At 38.3% G+C, this 25,042-nt stretch overlaps 1 long non-coding RNA gene across 1 annotated transcript; it reads left to right on the top strand.

The window, feature by feature from the left end:
* Window positions 1-5: 5 nt before the first annotated feature.
* Window positions 6-21,889, top strand: LOC126355843 (uncharacterized). The gene is made up of 2 exons (XR_007565541.1): window positions 6-105; window positions 20,928-21,889. It is a non-coding gene; the product is annotated as an uncharacterized LOC126355843 (long non-coding RNA).
* Window positions 21,890-25,042: the final 3,153 nt, after the last annotated feature.

The following is a 25,042-nucleotide window of genomic DNA, read 5'->3' as shown; positions in this document are numbered from 1 at the left end:
GATTCACAACCCATCTGTTGAGAATAGATGACACAGCTTGTCAACTGATCAGATGATCACAACAAACAAAGGCGTTGTTTTTGTAAACAAACTAAGTATGCTGAGGTATGTAATATTATTACTAGGAGCTTTCTGTAAATAAAACTTCGTCTATTGATAAAGTAATGTATGTAACCGGGATGTTTTTGCTTTAGCTTAACAATGGCAATAAAATGTGCTCGAGTCAGTATACTGCATGTTACCTCCCAGTTCCGTCCGAGAATATGAAGGTATTTGTAATGTTTGTATCACAGAAACGCTATAAACAGTTGAAGGACCAAAAAAGTTAAAACCTGTAGTGTAGATCAGAAAGTGTAAAGCTGTGATGTACTCGTCGTGATCTAAAATGTCTATTCATTCGACGTATTTTGTAACCTGTAGATACGTACAGATATTTCTGCTCGCAGTTTATGTCATAATTTTATGTCGACATTCGAAATCAAACATTAGGCTGTTGTCACGTGGATGAGAGAATTATTCTGGAAAGTTCTTCTTTCACATTGGTGGATAATATCAGTATCAGTTCTGTAGTTTTCCAAAGAGCGATTTAGTATTATAGGATCGCTAAGTTTAATATGGTAAACATAAGTCATATCTGAGAAATATGTATAGAGGCCGGGAAGATAGTAGTTACAGGTGGTTGGCGGCGTGATCTTGCTGAAGAAACCGGTTATATCAGTTAGTTGTACTGAAAGACCTGCCATGGAACTGAGTGCATTAAAGCGGTGCTTCCAGCATATGTCTGGCTAGCCTGGCTTGGGCGAATCCACTCTGTTGATTAATGATGAGACTGGTAATGTGGTCTAAACACACACACAACTCATCTTGCACATATCAGTCACACAAACAGAGTTACATGCACACGAAAATACAAAAATTTGAAAAGTTACCTGAAAAACATGGATTTTCTAAGTGTGCTAGCACAAAAGGGACAAGTGGAATCCAAGCCAAATTTCAAACACTGCATAAGTAGACCACAATATAATATGGCAAAATTTCAACTTATTATTGGAAGGCATTTGTGTACAATAAAAGTTGACAGAGGTGTATTTGGTTACATTTCTTTTAACATGATCTAGCAACTAATAGTATGATGCAGACAATTTGTTTCAAATAAAGCTGCAGCAATTTTTGGGAACCATTGGGCAACAGAAGTTAAACAATGGTAGTTTTCAGGGACAGAATTAGTCATTGTTAGGAACAACAAAGGAAACAAGCAACAATTACAGGTTACTCATATTTTTAAGATTCTAGTTCAGACTGGTCAGTACTGTTTTGGAAAGTCAGCAAGGAGGCAGAAGAGTGTACTAGTGGTGCTTTTGTCCAAACAAGTTGCAGTATTGGTAGAGCACAAGCATCTGAATGCCATAAAACAATATATGGAACAAAATGTGACATTCGCTTTGTACTGTATGATCTGGATAAATCGGACCAAGATTTGTTGCTGTGGAGATCCGGGATAAACCCTATGGGCACAGTAAGTACAGTTCCAGGAAACTTTAGTGTTTGTTATCATCATATGAAAGTGTTTCTGTATAAGTATTCTTTCCTACAAAGAAGCTGTTTTGATCCATTTCGTATTCATAACAAGACAATTAAGTGTAGCCTCAGAGAAATTGCTACAAAATCAGTATTGAAAGTGAATCAGTGCATGGGACTTAACATGAAAACAGGACAAAAGTTATGTTCCAGTTGTTTTACACTGCTAAAAAATGAAGAATATTCTGATAATTTACATGACAGTGATGAAGAGTATCAGCCATCTACAACCACAGCGGATGAGCAATTAAATACTTCAGTGACTGCTCTTAGTTTGTCTCCCATGAAGACACACAAAGTTAGGAAAAGAGTCAGGCCCAGCTATGGGAGAAGTAAACTACAAGAAGCTCAAATGGAATTAAAACACAAAATAGCTGACACACTAATGGTGGAAGAGGAAGAACTATCTGCTCCAAAGGAACATAAATCATGCCAGAAATGCTCTGATTTGGACAAAATTGTGCATGATTTGAAAGAAAAATGTGCCATATCCACACGCCAGAAAAAAGTAGGCCTAGCTATTCTAACCCTTGCACCCTCCAACTGGTCTATTGACTACACTGCAAAGGAATTCAATGTTTCTACATAAATGGTAAAGCAAGCTAGGAAAATAAAAGCAACCCAAGGAGTGCTTCCACAACTTCAGAAGGCTCAGGGTAAGCAATTGAGTTCAGAAATAAAGGTACTAGTGTCGTGAGTTTTATGAAAATAATGACTACAGCCGAATAATGCCTGGAAAAAAAGACTATGTAACGGTGAAAATGGGAAATTTACGTGTACAGATACAAAAAAGACTGTTGCTATGCAACATATCAGAACTATAAGTAGAATTCAAGGAAAAGTATCCCAATGCCAAAGTAGGTTCATCATCTTTTTTCCAACCAAAATGGGTTGTGCCTGTAAGTGCAAGGGGCACACACAATGTTTGTGTATGTGAGATCCATCAAAATGCTAAGTTGATGTTTGCCGCTATAAAGGATTCTGGTCTGGATTACAAAGGTGCAATGAAGCTGCTAGTGTGTGACATCAGTTCCTACCAGTGCATGATACACGGGTGTGAAAAGTGTCCTTGTAAGGCAAATCTTGCAGAACACATGAATAACAAACTGTATAGTGAACTACTTATGGATGACGATGAACTTGTTTCTTATAAACAATGGACACACATCGATTGCACAAGTTTTGAAACAAAGCAAAGTAAAGTGGAAGCTTTTGTTGAAACGTGTTGTCCAAAAACGGACGAACTAACCACACACAGCTTCACAGCAACAGCACAATTGGCTTATCACAAGCTTTGTAAGGATAGTTCGAAAAAAGAAGAAATTATAGTAAGACTAGACTTTTCCGAAAATTATGCATTTATAGTTCAAGATGCCATCCAAGGATATCATTGGGACAACAGTCATGCAACTCTCAAACCATTTGTGATTTACTCTAGAGGTGAATGAAATGATGTGTCTGTCATGAACCTGTGCGTTTTTAATGACCGTTTAATTCATGATGCCATTGCGGTTTATGCCCACATTTTCACTGTCATGGCATATGTGAAAAACAAGCTGCCTCACATACATTTTGCGAAATGCTTCAGTGATGGGGCAGCTAGTCAGTACAAAAACTGTAAAAATCTCAAAAAATTATGCATGCATTACCTAGATTTTCAGATTCACACAGAATGGAATTTTTTCGCAACAAGTCGTGGTAAAAATGTATGTGATGGTATTGGTGCTACCATTAAGCACGAGCTAGTCTGCAGCACCCTACAGAAGGTCACATTGTAACACCCCTTCAATTATTTACCTGGGTACAGAAAAATATCTCTGGCATACAATCATTCTATGTTTCGAAAGATGAGGTGAAATCAGTCGAAGAATTGATAAAAAGCAGACTAGAACATGTTAAAACTGTTGCAGGCACAAGGATCCATCATCACTTCTCTCCAGCAGACTCTGACAATGTGCAGATGAGCAGACTGTCCAGATATAACCATAGGTTCATGCACAACTTGGGTCTTCACAGTGTGTCTGACTCGGGATTCAGAAGTAAAAGCAGCAACATACAACCAGGTTGCTATGTTATTGCTTTTTATGATGACAAATGGCACTTAGGATGTGTTGCAGAGTGCTGTGCAGCAGAAGGTGATGTATTTATGAACTTCATGGCACCAGCAGGACCAGCAAGATCATTTCGTTGGCCACGTTTGGCAGACAGGTGTTGGATTCCTTTTGAACATATTCTTGTGACAGGTACAGTTCCTACCACAGTGTCTGGAAGACAGTACAATTTGCCACTCAATGTACAGAGTACAGTAGCTAAAGTGTGGGAGAACTTCTATTTGAAGCACAATCGACTGGTTTTTAGCAGTTAAGGTGCAGTAAACATTAGTGATAGGTTGTGTTAATCTGTCTATATGTTGTTGCTTAGTGATTAAACAGTTGTGGGAGATGATAAGAAGAGGCAGAACAGTTTACGATGTGTTTTTACAAAATTGTGCTGTGGAACAGTGGCCACATCACTCCAAATGTCTTGCAATAACATGCTGAATTTTTGAGATATATATCATTATGGTCTACTTATGCAGTGTGTGCAATTTGGCTTGGATACCACTTGTCACTTTTGTGGTACCGCACTTTGAAATCCATGTTTTCCAGGTAATTTTTCAAATTTTTGTATCTACGATAAGTGCCTTTTAACGTATTACATTTATTTAATCACATTTTGGAAATTTGGTCTCTAAATGGATGTTACTGGGTTGTAAAAAATTTCATTAGACTGTGTGGAATAGCTCCAAAGTTATTAAGACCTGAAGTTGGGTCTGAAGATAGATTGCCAGATGCAGGTTGAGATGTCCGAGTCACGCCACCTCCTTTCACAAGTCAAAATTCTGGAGCTAATTGGCAGGGGAAACTAATACTTCATACACGAGTGTTCCACAAATGGTAGAATTAGTGTACCGAGTTTCAGTCAAATCTGAGACTATGAGCCCCCTGGTTTAACTGACATGGAATGACCCATTGTTTATTTAGTCCATTCACTGCACACTATCCCATACACTTGCCAGTGATTTTAGGATCACAACCATACTTCCACACATTCATTACATCACCATCTCATCCCTACGTGTGAAAAATCGGCATTCCCGTACGGTGAGAGTCAGATGTTCAACACATAGTCCAGTCAAATTGCAGAAATACCTTGCAAAAGGTGGGGTAGAAGATTTTATTTTTTTAACTCGTTCATATTGTTGGAAAGGTTACAAAACCAAGTTTTTCCAACAAAATTTCTCTTGGGAAAACTTTCTGCAGTCAAAAAACTTCAAAAATTTCGGACGTTTTTCAGTTTTCTCGAGATATCTCAGTTTTATTTGCTCCTATCGCTTTAACGTCTATTTTCTTTTTTAAAGAGCACAAAATTCTCTACAAATTTGATTCTTACCAATTATTTTCTAGTCCCAGTATCTACGGCGCTACAGCGCCTCAAAGAAACCAATTTTTCAAATTTGGAGCATAGTGGCAAGATACCTTATTTTTGAACACTATTTTTTCAGTTTCTCTTTGTGTAGTATAAATACATTATACATCATGCTATATGTTTGAATTTACCACCTCACTTTCAGGGAATTTACCACCTCACTTTCAGGTATTCAATTTCTCTGTCTGCAACATGAGGATTGCTGGGCAACCAACTATTGTGATTCTTACATCACTACCTGAAGTTCACTTGGGGCCACCTCAGCCCTGGTATTTGTAAACTAAAAATATAAAAATATATCATTAAGAGACATAAACACACACACACAAAATAAATTGTCTCAGGAAACTGAACTATTATTAGTGCAATAGGCAACCTAATTAGGTAGGTAATTATTCTTGTGTATAAAGGCCACACAGTTGACATTAAAAATAAGTAGCTTTATTACAATTAAAATGCATTGTCAGTTACTAAATGTTGACAGTTCTGGGTGTGTAATACTTGTAATATTGCACTTTAGCGCACTTGAGACAGGTATGAGCATCACTTCCAACGTTTTGAATTACGGATTCAGGGTCTGTACATAGAGTTTATCCCAGATTGACCTCTTCTTTAAACAGCGAGTCAGCCTCAGCAAGTTCATTGATTTCGTCAGCGGTTTCCTCAACATCCTCCATAACATCTTCTTCACTGTCTTCATATAAAAATTTTGGCACGTTTTCATAGTTGACCCCAATACATTTCTTGCAAATTGAAGAAAATTTCAAACCCGCTTTTCTGCAGGAGCACGCTCCGCCACAGTTCAGCTTGCGTGAGCATGAAACAATGTGAAGAAATGCTTCAGGTGCTGGATCTTGGCTTATTATAACGGGTATTGGACCATGGTCACTGTGATTCCAGCCCCATTTCTCAGGAGGTTTCCAGTTTCCCATCCAACTTTGGACTTGGTAAGTCAGCAACGAATGATGTTGTGCAGCATCTTGTGTAGGTGGCAACCGTGCAAGATTCAGTTTGCTTTTTGTGGCAGACTTGGCGAATAGCTGGTACCGCAAATGGTCTAGTGTGTGGGAACTGCTGACACCTCCACTATACAATGCGATAGTAACCTGTTCTCCTGCTGTTATTATTTCTTCACAGGTAGCATGTGGTTTATTGAAGGTGCAAAACGCTGAGGTTAGGTGTTCATTTTTCGCAACAATATTGCAGCACTTAATTTTTCCTTGACCAAAAAAAAAGCGGATGTTGCATCACATCCGCTGAAGGCATGAGTGTTCAGAATATATTCACTGTCAGACTTGTAAGATGCAGTGGAAAACCACTTGTCTTCTGCATTTCCTCTTCCTGGCTTTAAGAAAAATTAGTTTTCAATGCCTTGCCCCAAACCGGTCATGAGCAAAAGCAGGTCAATATCTTCTCCTACAATGACAACACTTCCAAAATCTTTGGTTCTTGAAATGTCAGATGTTACAATCATAACGTCAGCATCTTCTTGTGCCTGGCTTTGAAGCTGTTTCAGCTATCACCACATCGTCACCATATTTCTGGAAAAGGCAAGCCTTGACAGTTCGAATATCAGGACGAGGTGATGTGGGTATTTGCTCTAACAGATCGTCCATAGAAAACTGACATTCTTACGTATTAGTTTCCAGGTAGGCAAATATAGCCTCCATGTCTTCATCTACTTGTGTTGCAGATCGGTAACCTCGATTCTGTCGAGTAGCTGAAACACGGTGAGAGAACTTTGTGTAGCAAAATCTGTGGTATCACCCATCTGCAGTAACCAAATCATTTACATTTTGAATCCGCTCTATCACTTGTTGACCAAATTCATCACCACGTCGTTTAGCCTGTTCTAATACAGTAGGCCGCACTTCCAATTTCATTACTTTGTAAACAAAATTTCGTTTGGCATATGGCAATCTTAACTGCTTGGTTAAAAAGTCATCAGAATTCCCTTTTGCAAATAAGAAGCATTTCTCTTTGAAATTGAACTGACCTTTTTCCTGCGACCGAGGTAGCACGCCTGTTGGTTCCTGAGGATGTCGAAGGCTAGCTGCTATCATTCTCTCATTAATGTACTTCTTGTGGCATGCTTCATGCAACATCACAACACTGAGCGTTTTCAAAAAACGGGTGTGGGCAGACTCCCTGTGTTTAGCACTACAATCGATAAGTGTGCTCAGTCCTTTCTTTTTCACAAATGGTTCAAATGGCTTTAAGCACTATGGGACTTGACATCTGAGGTCGTCAGTCCCCTAGAACTTAGAACTACTTAAACCTAACTAACCTAAGGACATCACACACATCCATGCCCGAGGCAGGATTCGAACTTGCGACCGTAGCGGTCACGCGGTTCCAGACTGAAGCCAAACCGGTCGGCTTCTTTTTCACATTGCGTTCACCACTCCCCACAGTTTTTTCGCAAATGAAACACAAATTCATGTCAGACACACTCATTTTCAGCACCACAACATATACTGAATGGAAGCGACTCCAAACTGTAGGACCCTGATTGTTGTGTGCAAATAGCTGCCTTCCGCCCGCCAAAGAATAAATACGCTTTTGTCCGCTAAAGAACAATTCCTACATACTTTTTCTTATAACTGATCATTAACGTCAGTCAACTGTAGAAAATGTACGGCACCTGCATGCTCTCATATTACATATTGTAACATAAATAGACTTCACGCAATCCGACATGAATGTGTTCGTAGTTACTGAATATGATGCTGTTTGTCCTCGCCCTGAAGCAGAGTGAGATGGTAAATTCCAATGAATAACATGATGAGTAATATGTTGATACTACACAAATAGAAACTGAAATAACAGTGTTCAAAAATTAGGTAATTTGCCACTTTGCTCGAAATTCGAAAAATTTGTATTTTTTGACGCGCTGTAGTGCCTTAGATACAGGGAGTAGAAAAAAATGGTAAGAATTAAATTTGTAGAGAATTTTGTGCTCTTTAAAAAAGAAAATAGACATTAAAGCGATAGGAGCAAATGAAACTGAGATATCTTGAGAAAACTGAAAAAAGTCCGAAATTTTCGAAGTTTTTTGACTGCAGAAAGTTTTCCATAGAGAAATTTTGTTGGCAAAACTTGGTTTTGTAACCTTTCCAATAATATGAACGAGTTAAAAAAATAAAATCTTCTACCCCACCTTTTGCAAGGTATAACCTTTTTTTCTGACAGTTTCACTGGACTAACATAAGAATGGTGATACATTATTATCATGCACCAGCAATCTCTTTTTTTTCCCCCCCCAAACCTCTATCCTGAATTCTCCAAATAAACTTTAACTGCACAGTATGCAATATTTAAGACGTAAGCTTTTGACAATCTTATAAATAAAGGTGTTTTGTTATCTATTTAATTTCCTTAGGGAAATTATCATACAATTTTAATCCCTGAAAGGCAATGCTGATCAGAATTTTTTTGCGTGTTTTCCCTTGACAGATGTAAGTCTTAAATGGGTCTTGCTCCATGATCATGTATATGACATTTTGTGACATAGTAACTGACATGCACAACAGATTGGTAAATGAAGTCACTTGACACATCAAGAATACACAGTCTTTTTAAATATTCTTTGACAATGAGCCCAACTACTATTTTTTAGTTACTATCCGCATGGTCATTTCGTGCAATTTGAAAACTGCATCCATATTTTGTACATTTGATCCACAGAACAGAAACTCATACTGTAACTAAGAATGAAGCAAATGTAGGAATGTAAGTCACCACAAAGCACTTGATGTTACTCATTGATGACAGGAACGTAAGGACAAAGCATTTTGATGACATTCTCTTGGGCAGTATCTCCATGTCAACTGAAAATCAATGCTCATTCGTAAATGCTGTGTGTTTGCTACAAAGTCTACATATTTATAATTTATGCTACACGTAGCAGAGTTAGTTTTCCTCCTCAAACTGAAATTCATGCTATTACACACTGCCCAGTTGTACATATCCTTAACGGTTTCATTTGCCTCATCATCTGGGAGTTATGTCATTTTATCTCTGACTGTAATGTTGCTGTCATCTGCAAAGATAATTTTTTCTTCATCTTATATTGCCTGAAAAATCACTGGTGTATACTGCTACTAAGAATAGAATGGTTTCAATATGCTTGTCTGTGGAACACCCATGTGAATGAATGGAACCACTCATTAGCTGTCCCTCTTATATTTAGTGCTTCTAGTTTGTTTAGTAATATTTAATGGTCAACAGTGTAAAAACCCTTGATCAGGCCTAGAAATATGCCTGGTACACAGTCATCCCTATTGCGAGCTTCAAGTACCACTGTTATATACTATATTCAAATTTTTTTATTCCAGTCTTTGATCACAATATGAATTCTTTAGACAATGTCCGGTTTCAGTCTGTAATGACCATCCTCAAATCTATTTTACACCATGTCCTAAAGTGATAAGGCCATAATGGCATAGTCAAAACATATAAATATAATCAGCACAACATCGTCATATAGATCTAAAATAAGGTGTAGAGTAGGCCGCATCGTCCACACAGTCATTATTGCGATTATTTCCTACCGGTTGCCACCGCTCAACCACCACCTTCCGCATTCCTTCATCCTCATCAACTCTTTCCTTGTTTCTTCCTTGCCTGCTCCTCTATAAAGCAATTATAAAGCTATTTCTATAGCATTCACCTGAGTGAAACCATTTACTAGATCCTCACAATGAATCTCATCACGTGCTTTCCTACAACAGCTCCCACAGTTTTCACTTGTCGTCAGATCTATGGCAAACAACCAAAAACACACTACAAAATAACATATCTTCACCTGTGTGGCAGAACAGATGGCAGTGCCAGAAGCAGAGGGTATGTAAAGCATGTTGAGGGGGCGAGGGAGGGAATGCAGAAAACAGTGCAGTCATTGTCGTAATGTGGTGCCTGATGTCCAAAAGGGCACGATTGTTGGCTTTCAGGCCAAGAGAGGACACATTTCTGTAATGCTTAAGTTTGTAAACTGTGTACATGCCGTCATAGCTAAAGTATACTGTGCATGACAAAATGGTGCTATCCAAAACCATCACTGAAGCAGCTGTGGTGCACTGTGGGCCATAGACTACAGGGATGAATGATGGCTGCAGAGATGTTTACATGCCAATAGACATGCAACTGTTGAGTAATTGACTTAATTGATATCCCAGATGAAACAAGGGTCTACCGACAGTGTCTTCTCATGAGTCGTTCAGTGAATGTCGCTGCATATGGACCTCCACAGCAGGTGCCTGGTTCTTGCACCCATGCTGACTGCTGTTCATGGGTGAGAAAGAGTGGAATTTGCATGCCAGTACTGCAACTGGATGCTCACTGACTGACAAAAGCTGGCTTTTGGTGGTCATTGGTGTGCACGGCCTTGCAACAATCATCGGAAGAGTCCAAGCTCGAGGAGGGAGCATTATGGTCTGGGGAATGTTTTTGTGGTGTTCCTTGGATGATCTCATCATTCTGGAGGCACACTGGGTCAACACACTTATGAATCTACCCTTGGTAAATATGATCCTCTATGTGTGGTTTGTTCTATTCTCAGCACGATGGCCTCTCCTAGAACAGTGCAGCGTGTACACAGCTTCCAGAGTATGTGCATGGGTTGAAGAGCACCAGGATAAATTTATAAATTTACCGTAACCCCCCCCCCCCCCACCCCGCCCCCCTGACCAAACTTCCCAGATTTAAACCCTATCAAGAATCTGTGGAACCACCTCAACCGAGCTGTTCACGCAGTACATCCTCAGCCAAGAAACATATTACAGCTAATTACTGCACTGGGAGTTGACATGGGTCCACATCCCTGTTGGTATCTTCCAAAAACACGGTGACTCTCGTCCTGCATGTCCATGCTGAAAAAGATGGTTATTCATGTTATTCACAGGTGGTCACGTTAATGTGACTGGACTGTGTACATGTAAAAACATGAAAGAATTTTCGAAGTTAGTTGTAAATGGAAGTTCAGTATATGGGTTGTAAGTAAACAAATGTCAGATCTAGTTTGTGTCTATCAAAACTTTGTTGTTGTTGTTGTTGTGGTCCTCAGTCCTGAGACTGGTTTTATGCAGCTCTCCATGCTACTCTATCCTGTGCAAGCTTCTTCATCTCCCAGTACCTACTGCAGCCTGCATCCTTCTCTGAATCTACTTAGTGAATTCATCTCTTGGTCTTCCTCTACAATTTTTACCCTCCACACTGCCCTCCAATACTAAATTTGTGATCCCTCGATGTCTCAGAACATGTCCTATCAACCGATCCCTTCTTCTAGTCAAGTTGTGCCACAAGCTCCTCTTCTCCCCAATTCTATTTAATACCTCCTCATTAGTTATGTGATCTACCCATCTAATCTTCAGCATTCTTCTATAGCACCATATTTCGAAAGCTTCTATTCTCTTCTTGTCTAAACTATTTATCGTCCACGTTTCACTTCCATACATGGCTACACTCCATACAAATACTTTCAGAAACGACTTCCTGACACTTAAATCTATACTCGATGTTAACAAATTTCTCTTCTTCAGAAATGCTTTCCTTGCCATTGCCAGTCTACATTTTATATCCTCTCTACTTCGACCATCATCAGTTATTTTGCTCCCCAAGTAGCAAAACTCCTTTACTAACTTAAGTGTCTCATTTCTTAATCTAATTCCCTCAGCATCACCTGACTTAATTCTACTACATTCCATGATTCTCGTTTTGCTTTTGTTGATGTTCATCTTATATCCTCCTTTCAATACACTATCCATTCCGTTCAACTGCTCTTCCAAGTCCTTTGCTGTCTCTGACAGAATTACAATGTCATCGGCGAACCTCATCATTTTTATTTCTTCTGCATGGATTTTAATACCTACTCCAAATTTTTCTTTTGTTTCCTTCACTGCTTGCTCAATATACAGATTGAATAACTCCGGGGAGAGGCTACAACCCTGTCTCACTCCCTTCCCAACCGCTCCTTCCCTTTCATGCCCCTCGAATCTTATAACTGGCATCTGATTTCTGTACAAATTGTAAATAGCCTTTCGCTCCCTGTATTTTACCCCTGCCACTCTCAGAATTTGAAAGAGAGTATTCCAGTCAACATTGTCAAAAGCTTTCTCTAAGTCTACAAATGCTAGAAACGTAGGTTTGCCTTTCCTTAATCTTTCTTCTAAGATAAGTCGTAAGGCCAGTATTTCCTCTCGTGTTCCAACATTTCTACAGAATACAAACTGATCTTCCCCGAGGTCAGCTCCTATACATTTTTCCATTCGTCTGTAAAGAATTTGTGTTAGTATTTTGCAGCTGTGGCTTATTAAACTGACAGTTCAGTAATTTTCATATCTGTCCACACCTACTTTCTTTGGGATTGGAATTATCATATTCTTCTTGAAGTCTGAGGGTATTTCGCCTGTCTCATACATCTTGCTCACCAGATGGTAGAGTTTTGTCAGGACTGGCTCGCCCAGGGCCGTCAGTAGTTCTAATGGAATGTTGTCTAATCCCAGAGCCTTGTTTCGACTGAGGTCTTTCATTGCTCTGTCAAACTCTTTACGCAGTATCAATCTCCCATTTCATCTTCATCTACATCGTTTTCCATTTCCATAATATTGTCATCAAGTACATCGCCCTTGTATAGACCCTCTATATACTCCTTCCACCTTTCTGCTTTTCCTTCTTTGGTTAGAACTGGGTTTCCATCAAAGCTCTTGATATTTAAGCAAGTGGTTCTCCTTTCTCCAAAGGTCTCTTTAATTTTCCTGTTGGCAGTATCTATCTTACCCCTAGTGAGATAAGCCTCTACATCCTTACATTTGTCCTCTAGCCATCCCTGCTTAGCCATTTCGCACTTCCTGTCGATCTCATTTTTTAGACGTTTCTATTCCTTTTTGCCTGCTTCATTTACTGCATTTTTATATTTTCTCCTTTCATCAATTAAATTCAATATTTTTTCAGTTAGCCAAGGGTTTCTACTAGCCCTCGCCTTTTTACCTATTTGATCCTCTGCTGCCTTCACTATTTCATCCCTCAAAGCTACCCATTCTCTTTCTACTGTATTTCTTTCCCCCATTCCTGTCAATTGTTCCCTTATGCTCTCCCTGAAACTCTGTACAACCTCTGGTTCTTTCAGTTTATCCAGGTCCCATCTCCTTAAATTCCCACTTTTTTACAGTTTCTTCAGTTTTAATCTACAGTTCATAACCAATAGATTGTGGTCAGAGTCCACATATGCCCCTGGAAATGTACTAAAATTTAAAACCTAGTTCCTAAATCTGAGTCTTACCATTATATAATCTATCTGATACCTTTTAGTATCTCCAGGGGTCTTCTATGTATACAACCTTCTTTCATGATTCTTAAACCAAGTTTTAGTTATGATTAAGTTATGCTCTGCGCAAAATTCTACCAGGCGGCTTCCTCTTTCGTTTCTTAGCCACAATCCATATTCGCCTACTATGTTTCCTTCTCTCCCTTTTCCTACTCTTGAATTCCAGTCACCCATGACTATTAAATTTCCATCTCCCTTCACTACCTGGATAATTTCTTTTATCTCATCATATATTTCATCAATTTCTTCATCACCTGCAGAGCTAGTTGGCATATAAACTTGTACTGCTGTAGTAGGCGTGGGCTTCGTGTCTATCTTGGCCCCAATAATGCGTTCACTATGCTGTTTGTAGTAGCTTACCCGTACTCCTACTTTTTTATTCATTATTAAATCTACTCCTGCATTACCCCTATTTGATTTTGTATTTATAACCCTGTATTCACATGACCAGAAGTCTTGTTCCTCCTGCCACCGAACTTCACTAATTTCCACTATATCTAACTTTAACCTATCCATTTCCCTTTTTAAATTTTCTAACTGACCTGCCCAATTAAGGGATCTGACATTCCACACTCCGATCCGTAGAACGCCAGTTTTCTTTCTCCTGATAACAGTGTCCTCTTGAGTAGTCCCCACCCGGAGATCCGAATGGGGACTATTTTACCTCCGGAACATTTTACCCAAGAGGATGCCATCATCATTTAATCATACAGTAAAGCTGCATGCCCTCAGGAAAAATGACGGCTGTAGTTTCCCCTTTATTTCAGCAGTTCGCAGTACCAGAACAGCAAGGCCGTTTTGGTTAGTGTTACAAGCCCAGATCAGTCAGTCATCCAGACAGTTGCCCCTGCAACTACTGAAAAGGTTGCTGGCCCTCTTCAGCAACCATCCGTTTGTCTGGCCTCACAACAGGTACCCCTCCATTGTGGTTGCACCTACGGTACGGCCATCTGTATCGCTGAGGCACACAAGCCTCCCCACCAATGGCAAGGTCCATGGTTCATGGGGGAGGGGGGGGGGGACTGTCAAAACTTTAGCATACAGATAAACCTTTATTACATCTACTACTATATAAACTAAACAAAGTAGCTACATCTACACGCTGCAAACCACTGTGAGGTGCATGGCAGAAGGTACGTACCAGTTATTAGGGTCTCTTCCTGTTCCACTCATGTATGGAGCATGGGAAGAATGATTGTTTCAATGCCTCTGTGCATGCAGTAATTATTCTAATCTTATCCTTATTATCCCTATGTGAGTGATACATAGGTAGTTGTAGTATATTCCTAGAGCAATCATTTAAAGTGGTTCATGAAACTTTATGAATACACTTTCTACAGATAGTTTACATCTATCTTCAAGAGTCTTACAGTTCAGTCCTTCAGTATCTGTGTGACACTCTCCCGTGGATTAAACAAACCTGTGGTGATTCGTGCTGCCCTTCTCTGTCTATATTCCAGAATCCCTGTTAGTCGTCTCTAGTATAGGTCCCATGCTCGTGCGCAGTACTCTACAACCGGTCACAAAAGTGGTTTGTAAGTAATTTCCTTTGTAGATTGAGTGTACTTCCCCAGTATTCTTCCAATAAACCAAAGTCTATCACCTGCTTTATCTACGTTGTAAAGCAGATAAAATAATGAGAAAAGCTCAATTGAAACTGAAAAGCTCAATTGAAACTGAAGTTTTCAAAAGCACAAAGCATCTGCAGATCCAGGATTTGTGACACCAGTCTGTTACAGGATCTTAGAGCATATTCTGAGTTCAATGTAACTAGGTGTCTTGAACAGAATTACCATTCTGAGAACATGAATCATGCAAATGCAAATAACTTTTTCTTCACTTGATATCCTTAAAGTCATGGGAGCAATGAGGTCAAGGCAATCAGTCAGATGCAGTTTTTCTTGTCTCCCAAAAAGCATATGACTCACTATTATACAAATGCATATTAACAACATTATGGTGATATAGGGTATCAAACCAAATTTATGATTGTTTGAGGATTTATTTGTAGGGAGGACACGCCTTGCTAACTTTGTCAAGAATCATTGTCAGATAAGAAGTATTGGTACCCTTGCTGTTTTTGTAGTATATTTATGATTTGCAGACAGTATTAATAGTAACCTCAGGCTTTTGCAGAAGATGGATTTATCTGTAATGAACTACTATGTGAAAATGTTGCACTAATATTTGGTAAGAGCTTGACATCATTTTAATGGGTGCAGAGATTGGAAACTTACTTTAAATGTTCAGAAATATAAAACTGCGCACTTTGCAAAATGCAAAACTGTATTATCCTGTGGCTGCATTATATATAAATGAGTCATCATTGGAGTCAGACAGCTTATAGAAATATCTGGGTTTAACAGTTTGTACTGATATGAAGTGGAATGGTCACATAGGCTTAGTCATAGGAAAAGTTGGTGGCAGACTGGGGTTTGCTGGCAGGACACTGACAGAATACATTCAGTTTAGAAGGTAGTTTTCTTACGGCACTACCTTGAAACTTGTCCTTGGATATTACTCAATCATGTGGGACCCATTCCAAGTAGGACTAACATGATGCATAGAAAGGCAGCATGAATGGTGACGGGTTTGTTTGAGCCATGAGAGATTGTCATGGAGATTGTGAGGGCTTGTTTATATTTTAAGTTACCTCATTGTGATCTTCAACCCAGAGTAGTCTGTGAACTCCTAACTTATTAAATATTCTTCTTGTCTGTAGAATAACTTAATTTTTACTGCTACCAGGACTTGGCAACTCTGATCTTTTAATGCTTTTATTGCGCCTTTAAATACAACATACATTATATGATACATATCTTGTTACAGGAGACAAATAACAAGTGTTTTTTTTCTGTTTTCCTGTGAGTACATGCATATATTCATTATTGATATAAACTTTGGTCATTGGTATTCCTTGATAGCATGGCTGGTGCAGAAGATTCTTTGCCAGCTTTGACTACTTTGCCCCATCAAGACTCTCAGTACATCCTCAGCTCTTGTCTATCAGCATGAAGACCAGGCGGAATACCTCATGCAAATAATAAAATACACAAAACAGGACTTGTCCCCCTAATAAATCATCATACATAATAATTAAAACTTTATATGCTCAACAATTATCCTGGATATCAAAAATACGTATAATTCTACTAATAAAGCTTCTTCATTTATATTCAGAATTAATACAAGATGTCACTTCCACTCAGTGAAATTATTTATTTCCAAAATATCTGGAAAATTAGAGGCAGGTGTTTTAAGATAGACACTCCCACAAATGCTTTCTTATAAAGTTGAAAGAACCACAGTTAAGTCAGGAGTCTAGATATACATCACAGCCCCTGTACAAGGTGGAGTGTCGTAAATTGCTGATTTGGGAATGAAGTAAAAAAATATGAACACTTAGAAACTTAGATTTTTATTCTTATCTTACTGGACAATAATGGATGTTTCTAATTATATGGTTTAACCAGTGTATCTGGCAAATGTCTACCTTCACAATCCACACACTGCCACAGTTATTTTCTGAAATTCTCATGCACTCTTTCAAGCATGTCTTCTGGTATTCTTGCAATTTCAGCCTGAGTATTGTTCTGTAGGTCTTGCAGAGTGTTGGGACAGTTACAATACACCTTTGACTTCAGGTAACACCAAAGAAAAAAATTATCGGAGAGATAAGCCTTCCAGGAAACATTTGCCTCAAGAAATTCATGGTAATGCCTGCTGTGTGTGCAGTGGCACCGTCTTGTTGAAACCAGGTATTCTGTAATTGCACTGCCTTGAAAGCCGGTTGAAAAAGCTCTTGCAGCATAGTTAAGTAATGATCCAAATTCACTGTTACAGCACGATGATTTTCCTAGAAAAAGTTAGGGCCAATGATGCCTACTTGTGATAGGGTACACCACACAGTTCGTGTCACTCCAGTACTGCATATTCTGTTTGTTTACACACCCACTGAGGTTAAAATGTGCCTCATCAGAAAAGAACACATTTGCATCACGGGGTATGGTTGCAAGCAGGTCTTCATAATATGTTCTTCGTGTTAAATAATCCTGTACTGACCATTTCTGGACCATGCACATTTTATAAGGGTGAAAATTCAGTTTGTTATGAAGAATCTGGTGGAGAGAACATCTAGAAATGCCAAGAGCAAGTGTGTGTTTCTAAGCTGAGCATTTCAGAGATTACAGTACTGCTACTTTAACTTGTTTGACACTTTGTGGTGTTGTAACACTTCTCTCAGGTCCTCTTTGTACAGATGACACATCCCCTGTTGTTCTGAATGCATTTACCCAATTTAAAATTGATTGCTGTGCAGGAACACGTCCACATGGGGGTACTGCAAATTGCAAATGAAAAGCACGCTGCACGGTTTTAATGATCAAGTGGGAATTTGAGAAATACACTTCAACACAAAAACTGAGCACTCCTCATGTGTCCACTGAATTATCGCAACTGAACAGCAACTGAATACAAACCTCCCATTAGTCACTAGAAACCACGCCCACTCTCCCCTCTATTCAACCAACAATGCCACTGCAATGTGAATTCGAAAAAAGGAATTTACTGTGCTCCACCCTGTGTGTCATCCCTACAGGGACAGGATTAGACTAATTACCGTGGACACATCAGGATTTAAGCAGCTCATACTTCCTACTTTCCCACTGAATGAGACTTGAGGAGATCCTGTTTTGTGTAGTGTGGGAAGTATCCTCTGTCTTGCACTTCACAGTGGTTTGCAAAGTGGATATAGATGAGTTTTAATAAATTTGTAGAATCACATAATGAATAAACATATGACAGGTAGCTCTTGGAATAAATTTTACAGCAAATCACTCCAAAAGTTTCTCTAGAATTCAGAATAAGATAATGTCTGTCTGATCTAGTTACATGATTAAAAACACATATCTTTATGTTTCCATGGTAAGACAATGGACTCACATTCAGGAGGAGAGTGGTTAAAATCCCTATTTAGGCATCAGATTTATGTTTATGTGTTTGCCCTAAATTATACGAGGCACATGCTGGAATGTTTTCTTTGCAAATAACACAGTCATTGTTCTTCACTGTAAGTGTAAGCTCTGTCTCTAATAACCTCTTTCCTCCCACTATTAAAGATAAGCATAACATTTAAGCAAGGAAATATGCCTAAGTTCATTGAGTGATTTCTAATATAGATGTAGGGGGAGGTATAGCTGTCAACTCATATTTAGTATTAACATTTTAATTTATATCCAGGGAATTCCACAGCAGGCAGAAGAATTACCAGTTTTGGGGTTTACAGTTTTTGAACTAATGGCTGTTGGTGATGTTTACCAGAGTATACTTAGTTGTTCATTAAAAGCTGCTATAATATTTCCTGTTGCTGCCAAGAAATAATCAGTGAATTTGATGACCAGTGATTTCACTGTATTATCATTTCTTCCACATCTGTTACCTGGGAACTCAATGAAGTTCCCTCATTGTTTTGGTTTATTTTTACTTCAGTCTTCTTGTGTTTTATTTTTTGTATATAGTAGAGGGGTCTGTTTTTCTTGGAACAGACTGTAGGGAAAGGAGAGTCAACCTTTCTATCATTGCCTTTCAGTTGAATTAGGTAGTGCTCTTCTTATTGCCACAAGATAATTTAATCTTACATATTATTAATCCACACTACCTGTTGCTGTTTAATTTTAATTTTTTACACTTTCATTTTAGGGAAACCAGAACTCAAAAGTGCTGTAGGAATATGTTTTGGAAATAGTTAAATTTCCGTTTAAAGTGTCTGTTTTATAATCTCTTTCCAGTGCTCTTTCTATATGCCCTTTGCAAACATTGTGATTCTGTAATTTGTTCTGTTTCTGATATACAGTTTTTTAATGATCCAAACTTAATTTATCAGTATATTTTACTGTTGACATTTGATCAGATTTATGAGATAAACAATTTACTATCACTTATATACATATATCACTTTGAGCTTTTTCGATTTTTTTATGTTTGTCTCATTTTAGATTTGTGAACAATCCTTTTCCTTTAAAAATTAACTAGTCTCTTTAGGACCTAAACAGTCTCCTAGTGTCAAAGGAACTCAAGGCTATGTAACTTCCTAAACTGACAAGTTACTATGTAACACGGATAGAATGAGAACTGATAGTTTGCAAATCTGAAAATGGTGATATGTGAAAAACTTTGGTGGTTGAAGTGCTAAATAAAATCTGTTAATCAATTTTTAAGTCATTGCAAATAGTGACTCTCCATTCAGCCATTGTTGTGGTGCAAAATATGAAAAGTTAATTAACACAATGTTCATCATCTTGTTGGTCCTGGAACTTGATCAATTTTTGTATATAAAGCTCTTTTCATGTATTGGTTCTATAATGGCATGATATTCGTTTTTATCCACCTATGGGCATTCATTCAGCTCCAGTGATTTACATATGATGCCTGTATAATTAATAACATTTCTACTGATGGTCCATTTATCTTTTCAGTTTCCTGTATTTAGATACTTGGTTCTGTGCAAGCTGTAGTGTTTTGTTTTGGGAAACATCTCTTTTAGCTATAACTGTATTTAATCTGAAGCTCTGTTTCAAGAATTTACCTGATGAAAAACCAAGGGACAACAGTGGAAATCAGTAGGACATGGTGGATGCTGTTTTAACTTGACTGGTTTCTTATGACAGCTATTGTTGCAACTAGTCGTATAATTTCAAAATTGATTATCTATTATAGAAGAAAAGTCAATTATGCCTCATAGCAACAAACACCATATCCCTAACCTAAATTTATATCTGGTGAATTCCTTTTTCTTTCTTATATGTCAGCGTAAAATTGATTGCTGATTCCATATTTTACAATGCACACAAGAAATTGATATTTTGATTGTTTAAACCAATTTAATTCATCGCCCCATATTTTGTTACCATGAACTGAGGATCTATCCCAACCACCTCAAAATATGAATATATATTTTATCAGCTAGCAACTCCTTTCTGATATATTTAAATGAAGTTCATGGACTGTATGGAACCTTTGCTCCAAGATCCTTTTGTCTGTAACATCAACATTTTTGAAGTGAGTATGTATACACATGTTTGCAACACTAATCTCATGGTACATACATGACCAGAGTGGTAAATCATCTGAATGTGTTGGGTTATTCACATGCTTTTGTCCACAGTCTCCATAGCATTGAAGCTTTTTGATATCTCTTGACTGAAGCTATCATACTTATAGTGTCTCCTTGATATTTTTACTGTGATCCACTCCTCTGGACTAGTCCTAGAATTACTGTGACAAATTACAGCTTGTGATTATGCTAATTCCTCGTGTCCAGATGCCTAAGCAGCTCATATTTTCTAGATTAGCTGCAAATGATCCAATCTGCATGGACTAACTAACTACCCTTGAGATCATATGATGCATTTTCTCTGTTAAGTTATTTAAATGTAAAGTTTCATTTGGAGAGTCTTAGTGATTTCAGACAATTCATAGAGAAAAATTATTATTGTTTATACTAGCTTCAATATACCAATGTCTTAAGTCTGCTGATTAATGTTGGTTTTTTTTTATGCAGTTTTAGGTGAGACTATTCCGTCATACTCACAGTGAAAATTTGAAAAATGAAGGAGGTGATGACAGGAACTGCAAAGGCAAAGGATGCTGTAGGAAGTGTAACAGTCAGTGTAGATCCTCAGCAACATGTGAAATTTGAACAAAATTCATTTACAAAGACTGTCCCAAGGGATGTATATAACAGAGTGAAAAAGCATCTTTGGGATGGTGTGTCACCGCTGTTTGTGCCTGAGGACAGAGAAGCACAAAGATCAGTCCAAAACTGACTGCTTATGAGTTTGTCTTTGTTGTCATTAATGAAAAACTCTAGTATCATTATCTTTCTGTGTAATGTTAGTGATTTAACTGCTGGCATAAAACATCTCCGTTTCTCATTGGGATATAAAAGAATGTAACAATAACATCTTGGTCTTCCATTGAATGAAACAGATAAATAATTAATTGTTGGCAAGAAATTATTTTTGTGCTGCATATGTTACTTTAGGTACATTGTTGTAATAACAGTAAGAGACTTTGCCTGCAGTATACCCTTGGATAATTACTCCATAAATGAATTACTCCTCTCTCTCTCTCTCTCTCTCTCTCTCTCTCTCTTCTTCTTCTTCTTCTTCCCTCCCTCCCTTCCTTCCTCACCATCTCTCCCCCCCCTCCTCCCTCCCCCCCACCCTCCTCCTTTTTGGTTTTTAGCATAGTGGCATACAAGTAGTATAAAATGCTGTATTGGTAAAGATATGTCATCTGTGAACAGTAGCACATAAGAAAATATTTTGTGAATTTCTGTGTAATCTATGAGAGAGCATTTGACAAGCTTTAAGCTCTGCTGATGAAACCACTTACGAATTGTGACAATTTTACACTAATACATGCAGTCTTTATTGGGCCCTTGACCAATGAAATAGATCACTAACTGAAACTGAAGTTGTTTTCATCAACTGTGAGAAGAATAAAAGAAATTTTAATGTACATGGCTTCTACATTTTAAAGTACAGCATTCCACAAATATTCATTTGTGTACCATATTTCTAAGATTTCGATTAAATTCTACTGAATAACAATGAGTAAGGTGGTGTACTGGTAAGACACTAAGACTCATATTTAGGAGACTGATAATTCAAATTCCAGTTCAATCACCGAATTTTAGGTTTTCCATGATTTCCATAAATCACTTAAGGTGAGTACTGAGATGGTTCTCTTGAAAGGCTATGTCTGATGTGCTCTGCCTGAGCTTGAGTTCAATCTCTAATGACCTCATGATCGACAGAATGTTGAACTGTAATCTTCGTTTATTTAGAGAACTGTTGACCTGCCCCAGCTTCTCACAGCTAGCACTAATTCTCTACAGCTCGATGACTTTTTTAGAATAGCAATATTCTCTCTCTCTCTCTCTCTCTCTCTCTCTCTCTCTCTCTCTCTCTATCTATCTATCTATCTATCTATCTAACCGAGTCATAGAGTTACAATTAAAATTAAAGCACAAGTTACTGCCACATTCAGGCTGCCCAACACCAGTGCCAGTCTAGAGCTAGGGTTCCCAAACCCAAACCTTTCCTCTCATTGAATGCTGTGAGACTCCTGATACTTTAATGAAATAGTTAGTTTACTTTGAAGGTTAACAGTGTATTAAAAAATGAGAAAAACTTTTTTTATTCATTGATTACTTCAGTTTTAAACCATAACTAATAACACAGAAATGATAATAAAAGTTTTAAAAAATAAGGAACAAATGTTAAAAAAAACGTAATGTTATCAATAGTTAAGGGGGAAAATGTTAAAAAAAACGACATGTTAGTAACGGTTTTTTGCAGAGCACTTATTCACTTCTCAAGGAACACCATTTTTCTGTGGAACACAGTTTAGGAAACTACAGTCCAGAGTGAACTAAATTATCTGTGTAATCTTTTTCGGCTTTTCCCTGTGTAACACCACTGTGAAGCACCCTCCACTACACAACACAAGTAGCCTGCACCCTCAGCCATGACACATTGGTACAAACTACTCTCTACCTCAAAACATGGGTACACAATATGCTCAGCCACAAAACATTGGTACATACACCCTCTGCTGCCATACAACACTGGTACAAAGAATCTTCTGCCATGCACAACCAGTACAGAGCACCCTCTGCCACACAACATTGGGCTGAAGAGCTCTGCACAACCTAACATCACTACAGAGCACCTGTTGCCATGCAACACTGTTGTGAAGCACTCTGTGCCACGCAGTATTGGTACAGAGCATCTTCTGTCATGTGACTTTCATACAAGGCACCCTCTGCCTTGCAACATTCGTACAAAGCACCCTCTGTCATGCACAATTGGTACAGATCACCCTCAGCCTCACAACACGGTATGAAACGTGCTCTACCACACAGCACCAATACAAAGCACCTTCTACCGTAAAACATAAGTACAAACCACTCTCTGCTTCGTAAAATTGGTATGAAGCGCCCTTTGCAATGCAACATCACTGCATGACACCCTCTGCCATGCAAAATCAGAATGAAACACATTCTACCACACAACAATGGCACGAATCCATCTGTGCGATGCATTGGTACACAGCACCCTCTGCCACACAACATTGGTACAGAGCATCCTCTGCCACCTAACACTGGTGCGGAGCATGCTCTGCTACACAATGTCAATACAAAGCATCCTTTACCATGTAACATTAGTACAGAGCACCCTTTAACATTGGTACTCGTACCCGTCCAACAGCAACACCAGGCTGCACGAGCTACCACGATTTTTCAAGTTCTGCCATACATTGCATTTTCATACCAATGAGGGATTTTAATTCATCATACTTCAATCAATTTGCCAGGAATTTTTCATAGTTATATCACCAACTTAGCAGAGGAAGAAAATTACCTTATTGATGTGATGAAAATACTAGATTCCCTTCGTTAATGAAAACTGTGCAATTCTTCTTTGCATAACCAGCTCATAACACTTGTGTTTTTTGGTTGTTCTGCTTTGTAGAAGTGACTGATCACAAGAAGAAATGTGTGATGCCATGTAGAGTAGGGCAAATGATGAGGTTGATTGTATTGTTTAGTTACCTTGCCACTATTGTATTTGCACCAACTATCTTTTCCTTTTTGGCATAGCCTATGTTGGGGATTCTCATTGATTGAAGCTCTGTGAGAGGGAAAAAAAGAGCCCTGATTGCTCTTCTCGTCAACAGTGTGTCTGCTAGAACCAAAGAACTTCTGAATATGGTGTATAGCAATATCTGCCAGTCTGCTTTTTCCATCTAAAGTTTTTCCATCCCTCAGTTTCTTGTCTTTCTTGCTAGCCTTGAGCCATCAAAGTCTTTGAGCTGTCAAAGTCTTAATCCCATCCTTCTCTGTGTGTGGCCAAGACACTCTAGTTTGCTAATATTCACTTTTCTCCCATAAGACTCAGTTTCTTTGAATGTCTTTGAATCACCATCTCCAATTAATTTATGTATCTGACATTGTACCATTTTACTGAGCATGGATAAATACTTTTCACTCTAGTAACTCCCATACCACCAGTTGAAACATAATAATTTGCTACACACTCTTTTTCATATTTATGTTTCCTTTTCTCCTTACATCTGGAAAGTGTTGTCACATCAACTATCTTGCCAGTGTCCACACTTGTACCTGTTACAACACTATTCATAGATGTGTGGCTTCTCCTGCCAGCTTCCATAAAAAACTATGGACAAGTACCTGTTCTTATTATTTTCAACAACAGATATGTCAACAGCATGTTTCATATGTTTCTGTGCTACATCTTCAACAGCAGAGCCTGTTTGCAATATGTGATGGTCAGATTTTGAGGATGGATCAGGGATGTTCATCAGCCACATAACATCGTACCTGCAGCCTTGCCCTTCCCTATACTCCGTAATCCATATAGCAGTCTAAATTGAAATCATATACTAGTTTACCCGTATCTGCAGTAATGTGCAAGGAACAGAAAAAAATAACACTGTGTTTGCAATAATTGCAAACTATAAGTCACAAGCAAGTGCTACATATATGTTGTTTTCAGCATAACACTTCATTTTCCTCATTGTTTTCAGCACACATTGCTTTCCAAAACATCTACTAATAAAGACACATTAATTATCTCATATTTTGTA

The sequence above is a fragment of the Schistocerca gregaria genome, chromosome 3, assembly GCF_023897955.1.
Source record: "Schistocerca gregaria isolate iqSchGreg1 chromosome 3, iqSchGreg1.2, whole genome shotgun sequence".
Taxonomy (NCBI): domain Eukaryota; kingdom Metazoa; phylum Arthropoda; class Insecta; order Orthoptera; family Acrididae; genus Schistocerca; species Schistocerca gregaria.
The sequence above is the reverse complement of the archived record's forward strand: the minus strand, read 5'-3'. Positions and strand labels throughout refer to the sequence as shown.